The sequence below is a fragment of the Rhopilema esculentum genome, chromosome 13 (assembly GCF_057945365.1).
Source record: "Rhopilema esculentum isolate cy_ngs chromosome 13, ASM5794536v1, whole genome shotgun sequence".
Lineage (NCBI taxonomy): Eukaryota > Metazoa > Cnidaria > Scyphozoa > Rhizostomeae > Rhizostomatidae > Rhopilema > Rhopilema esculentum.
In genome coordinates, this window is record NC_142827.1 from 11,448,777 (window position 1) to 11,455,957 (window position 7,181).

Here is a 7,181-nt window from a genome sequence, read left to right on the forward strand (position 1 = left end):
ATTTGCGTAGTTAGATACTTTTCTGATCAAGGACTAGCTACCTCAAAACACGATGAAAGTATACGTAGATGATCTCATATTTCGCTTTGTACAATTCATTTATTTAATCTTTCGAGATTTTTGAAAGTATAATGGAGATATATAGTAGATATCCTTAGAGATTTGAAAGGAATCTAACTGCAATATTCAAATGGCTTTTTACTGTTCTAGTTTTTCCTGAAACCTCATTGCAGTTTTAGATTGCTTCTAATCTTAACCGAAAGAAACTGTAGGATAAGCTCGTTGTCAACGGATGTCATGCTAATACAGGCTGTGAATCTTTCAAACGAGCATGCCTTGTACAAAATATCTAAGAGAATAGATAGAATTCTAGTTTTTCCGTGTCAAATTGACACTAAAAGGCTCTTGCTTTATAAATTAAACTGGTTTTCATTTAATCAAACGTTTTATTTATTCTCGAACAGATTTTGTAAAAAATTTCCTCTTCACGCTGTGATAACACCATCAATAAACAATAGCTTGAAGTTCCTCTCTATCCTTTTTGCTACAGTTGGTGAAACAAATTCTTTTTCGGAGATGCTCAAAGTGATAAGAAAGGCTTTTTATGCAGCTTCAGCGTAAGGCTATTCTTTTGTAGAAATAACATCGGTGTTTCTACTGGGCTCTAACTGGGTCATGGATAACAAATTCAGTTTTATTCAATAGGGAACGTCCTTGCAACACTCATATTCTAAAACTTTGATAAAATGCAACATTTACCAGCTCTTAGGCGCCGATACCTGTCAAAGTCAGTTCATTGCCGTTCACTAGACGGCAAACAGAATGGACTATTCAATCGGAATTTTGAAACTACGTTTGAAGACAATCGTCCATTGTTCCTCTGGTCGTTAACCGAGTAACCGCCATGTTTGTTGCCATTTAAATTCTTGATTTTCTTTGACAAGGTCCCTCGATTCATTACTGTAAGGTATCAAAAGTGATACATCAGATATGTTTCAAAAACAAATCACAGCTCGCGCCGTTTTTCGAGCGCAGGATTAGTCTGGCACTTGGTGTTGAGATGTTGGCCTAAAAGATTTCTACGTGGTCTAAAGTTGATTTCACTGTTATCTTTTGGTAATTGTTAATTTGAAACTTTTCAATCTTGAAGTAGACCTTAAACTTGAATACTTGCTATTTTGTTGAAAAATTAATGCGGATGTAAGTAAGCTCCTTCATATTTACATCAGGCTCTCTGCCATGTCTTGAGAGAATGAGAAGATAAGTTTTAAAGTGGATGCATTGATAGAAAGTTGGCTAACCGAACTTCTGATAAAGGATAAGAGCTTCAGGTGTGGAAAAAGAAGATAGAAAGAGAAGAAGCAGCAAGTGATGTGGCGTCTAATCTACACACCACACGGTTCGTAAAAAGGTTACGAATCGGGACAAGATATCTTCGATAACTGCAATACTCTGCGTATTGCTTCACAGCATCCAGTTAATTTTTACTTGAGGCAGAAATCAAACATAGGTATCATGTCGCTGTGTACGAAGAATGCCAGTTCTCTTTTGATGCTTTGTAGGTAGTTCCGCTACGCCCACGGGTAGTTCTACTTGAAATTTGAGTTGCTTCTTGGAATGGAAACCGCTATCAAGTTTTCAATATTGATGCGATGATCAGGAGTGGCTTACTCCCCCCCCCCCAAGATTTTAGTTAGCCCCCCTTCGGCAGCCAATCAATTTTTGCTTTCTCAATACCGTGGGCACTTGATGCATGTCAACCCGTTTACATGTTGTTTGAATGACATAAATAATCGACGAGAAAACTGCACTGGCTGTTTTATGGTTTTATCAATGGCTTTTCTTCGTCAATTTTACCATCATAATGGCATTATATCCTGTTGCTTCCGTGAAAGCTGTGACATTGTTTCATGGTGCTCCCTCGCATGACCCACAATACCAAGGTTCAAATTAAGAACAAGTGGGGCCCGAGATGTACTATAAAATGCAATTTTGAGCATAGTCATGAAACCCCCTTAAAAAATTCAATCTCAAAAATAAGGAGCTCTTTTCCATCTCTGTATAAAGATTTTTAAAATGAAAATGAAATGAAATCTAGAGCTGCTTTGTCGGGGAATTTTCAAACCTGTCGGCAAATAAAGGATCGCTCATCCAGCCTAAAAGTTTTGGAAAAGTTAAGAACAACCAGCCTGAATTTAAATTTACTGGTTCTCATAAAGAGAGTGTATTAGTTGCTCTATTCTGATAAGTTGTCGGAGGATATTGGTTGTCTTTTTGCGCGCGCTGACGCCTGAAACATGAGTACCAAATCAACTTCAGGAATGAAGAAGAGCTTTAAAATGGCTTGGCCTAAATTGACATTACCTGTTTTGGTTATCTACTCTAAACTTTAGGGCACTGGGCTCGAAAACTACAATGTTTTATCTCAGTGTGCTAGACAACATGGGGGCCATCATGTTTTTTTATCTTACAAGATCGATATAATTAAAACTACTTAATATTAAAATTGTACTTCTATTTTAAACTTTGTTGTAAATAGTTACACTCTTTTTTTAAAAGAACCAGTAAATTTGAGTTCAGGCTGATTGTTCTTAATTTTTCCGAAAATCTGAGGCTGGATTGTTCTTAATTTGTTCTTAAATTTATAGGGTATAAGCAGTGCGATTTCTAGCTTTTCGTTCTGGGGAGGTGTTCAAGCCTCTTTTGCCAACAAAGTGCGTAGAGACAGCCTTAATTTGCCGCCATGTTTTAATATTCACCGAAAAAGCACCCACACATGGCTGAAAATCCTTGTTTTTGTTTTTGAAAATCCTTGTTGGCTCATAAAAGGCTGTTTTTCTTTTTTGCGCTAAACACCACCGCGGGGTCGCGACAATTTTTACGCTATCCGACAGATGTCCGACTTTAGCGGATATGCTTGGCATCTATGCTGCAATACCAAGCACATGCATCACATCAGAACATGCATGTGTGCTAGTTATTCACAGAGTGAACAAGCTAGCAGAAAATCTATAGCGAAAAATCCAAAAGGAAAACAGGGGAAAAGACACGTGCAAAATAGTATTCTCACTATTCCTGTTTGACTACACAGAAATCAAAGGTTACATTACATTATAGCCATCATAAAGTAAAATCATGCTGTCATAAATAAAGTTTTTAATGAATTTTCTTCTTAAGGGATTCTCTTTCCGTTTCAAGACATCATTATTGCCTATGAAAACATTTCGATCATGAGCACATTTTGCGTAATAAATTTTTTAAAAAGCACTTCTTGTCCTTTTTCATCAAGTATTTTTCAATAGTATTGTTCACCGCCTAGCTTGCGACAAATAAATGGTTTAGAGAGAACCATCAATTAACTAACTATTCAAATTAAACTTTCTAAAGTTTATGTTTTTCCTTTTTATATGTGATAGGAAGAAATATAGGAAGAAATATTAGATAGGAAGAAATATTCAACAATAGGCAATATTTGCGCATAAAGTTTCTTACAAGGCACAAATTGCCGAGAAGATCTTGCTATACATGGACTTCGACACAGGTTGGAAAGTGGGGGGAGGGGGTATGAAGAGTCCTTAGTTAATAAACAAATAGATAGGGTACGTAGGCTAGACAGGGAGACTCTTCTGGAAAATGCTGGAAATAGAAAAACCAACGAAGGGAGGGCTGAGAGGGTTCCATCTGGCATTTAATGGATTGGGAACATTGCCAGGATACACCATGCCTTGCTCACTGGTTCAAAAGAGCACAAGGAGGTGTTTCCTGTGCCACCAGTAGTTGCTTTTAGGAGGTGTAAATCTTCAGGATATCTTGGTGAGGGCTAGGCTTACAAGTGGGAGGGAGAAGGGATGCAATAACAGGGGAAGTTCGTGTTGTAAGAAGTCCAGATGTCAAGTGTGTAAAGTCATGTCTAACAGCGATAATTTTAAGTCTAGCACTACAGGTAAAGAATATAAGATCAACTATTCGTTAAACTGTGACTCGTCCAATGTTGTGTACTTAATTGAGTGCAATGTCTGTGATGTCCAGCATGTAGGTAGCACATGCACGCCTTTTAGGCTTAGTTTTAATAATTACAAGACGTGTAGTCGTAAGTTCAATTTAGGGTCTTCAGTGCCCTAGATGGAATTTTTCAGACTTTTTTTTGAGGAAGGACATCGGGGGTTCCTGAATGACATAAGTGTTAAGGTCATCGATAAGTTAACAAGTAATGATAGGAGGAGGGAAAGTTTTTGGCAATATCGCTTAAATACTTGCTCTCCAATGGGTCTTAATACTAGGCAGGTAGATACATAGGACATCTATATATTTTTCTACGGTTTTTAATTTTTTTATTTTTTTTTATTTTTTAATGTCGGCTCTTTTGTTTTAAGCTTATCTTCTCATTCTTATATTTATAATTTTATGGCTATCATTTATCTCTTGTGAGACAGCAAACACCAGCATCTCCATCACATTCTTTCTTCTACCTTTCTTTTCACTTCTCTCCCAGTTCCCCATAACAATTTGCGTTCTTACACATTTAACAATATCTATTGTATTAGGCAGGTGCCCGTATTAGGCGTTGTATTACGTCTTTATCGTTTTGTATTGTTCTATTGTTATTTAGGTTGATAAGTGGGCTCCTCTGATTTTGTAAAGTTATTACTGATGAAGCGAAAGCGAAACGTCTTACGAAAGTGTTTTCTTTGATTTCATGTATATATATTTAATTCGCTCTCTTACGATAGTTTGGTTGAGCACTCTATTCTGTGGGGACCTGCTTTTAGCATTATGCGAAGCTCACTGCGCATGCACTCTGAGCACTTTGGTTGAGCACTCTGGCAGGGTCCTACAACCAATCCGTTAAACTGCCTTGTTGCTGTGACAGCATAGCTCGGGTTGTGTCTCAGACAATATCTTTGCTGCACTGATGAGCCCACTGCAGATTGAGTAGTAGATTGAGAATATAAATAGGAATATTTATATCTATGCGTTCCCCGCGACCCACTACATAGTGGACTCAATTCTTCGTACACGAAAAGGAAAACTGCAGTTATAAAACACGTTTTCTAAAAAAACGTGCTTTGGCTTCATTTCGACGTACTTTTAAAACAACAATTTTGTCCTTACTCAACTTTGATTTGCTTCTTTTAGTTCAAAGTTTTCAGTGTGATCTATAATTCATAGAATTTAAAAGGATTCCGTATAACAGTGGCTTTTATTGGCTGTTCCTTGACGTCAAATCCCCACTATTACAAGGCTTAACTCCCTAATGCGCAAGATAACGACCAATTCTGCTGCTACTGAAAGGTTTCTTTCTTCACTCTCGGGTTTTAAGAAAAATAATCTACCTAATGTTGTATGTGCTTTGCGAATCTAGTTCTTGAATGGTGATATAAACATAGTATGTCAAAAAACCTTTTCTATATAGACTTGGAAGACATGAACTTTGCAGCCAGATGCTGCTTGAAACTTTTAATCTGAGCCTAAAATCTAATTCCATCGCCCCTTCTTTGAAACTTTGGATTTTTAGGAACATGTTTTCTACATTCTAAATCCAGGCTGTTTTCTCTATCGTCATTCCGGCATGGTTGAAAAAGCCTCCTTCCACTTGTAGGTCATTTGCTTTTCAAAAATCCCATTGAAAAAGCACTTGCACAAACATTCCATATCTTCGATTTTTGTACTCTCCTTTGTTGCGTTTTTATTTCGCTACACCCTCGTTGAATAATCTCCAGCTGAAGCAGTCGCGTTCTCTTTGTATGTAGCCCTCGCTAATAGGGGAATAGCACTTGTTTTGTATTAATTGCATGACGTCACCAAACATCTCTTTTTGCGAGAAACCAGCGGGTTTAGTTAATTTTGATGCATCAAATGAAAATAGATTGACAATAAACATCATTGGGCTCTTTGTATCAGCAACACGATGCACGTTTTCACATTAGCGAAAAATTTATCTGATTTCCCCAGCTAGATAGCTTTATCTCTCTTCAAATGTTTTTGTCATCTCAAAATTTATCTCCCATAAAGAAGTCCACGTGTCATTATCAGACACATATTTTCTGTTCTTTGAAGAATGCAATTGTATGTCTGCTAGGCAAGAAAACGGCATGTGGAAAAGTTGGTCAATATAAAAGAACTCGTTGCAAAAACAAATACGATAATAGATATGCCTGCAAACTTTTGAAAAAGAAAACAAGGCCATCTCATTAAAGCAGATGTATTAAATTCGAGTCTCTGAAAACAACTGTTTTTGGTCATAAAATTATGAACATTTGTTGAGCGTATAAGAGAGTAGTGGGACCAATAAATAGAGTAGATATTTCTTGACCAATATTTCTGGGATGGCACAAGAATCACTTTTACACAAGAATAACAATTAGAGCAAAAAGTCAGTGCAAGATTTTACAGTTTAAAACCTTTTTACATAAGAAGAATAGACAATTCAGCCGTCTGAAATATCTCACCAATTGCTTACACATAACCCTTTATGCTATACATAACTGCCACGCTCGTCCTTTTCTGAAAGACAGGCAACACTTCGAACATGACTGTGGTCTCATGTATTGTATCTGTTTTGACCACTCAAAAACTGAAAATTGGAATCAATCATCATATTTTATATTTTTCTCTAGTTGCAAGGCTTTTTTTTATTCCACAAAGAATCAGTTTGTTAATCTTAAAAAATGTATCGTACTATGAAAATGGGTGTGAAAACGGAAGGCAAAATTTTTTCTATCATTTGTTTCGACTGGCTCTGTTTTTCTTCTTAAGAAGATCTGCTTGTAGATCTTTTTAAATTTATACATTTAGTTTTTGCGTGTTTTTTATATTTGCCAGAGACAAAGCGTCGCCAACAAACGTCCTTACACTATGGTCATTAGATTCTCAAGGGCAGGTTGAGCACTAGACTTTCCCAAAGTTTGTTTTCATGATATTTGGGAAATAAATGTGCAACGAAGGGAGTCCGTGATGCGAAGTCGGAATGTGACTGCAGAGGAAACGATCAATTCTTCCGCATATTATTCTTAAGCTATCATAAATCGAAAGCTCAGGCTGTTCTTCGAACATGAAAATTTTTAAAATTTCTATTCCATTAGGAAGAGCTCTTCAACAAAGTGAGATTGAAAGATACATGGCACAGGTATTTTGTATCCAAATACATTGACATCAGTGATTCAAAGAAAGCCCCGAAGAGA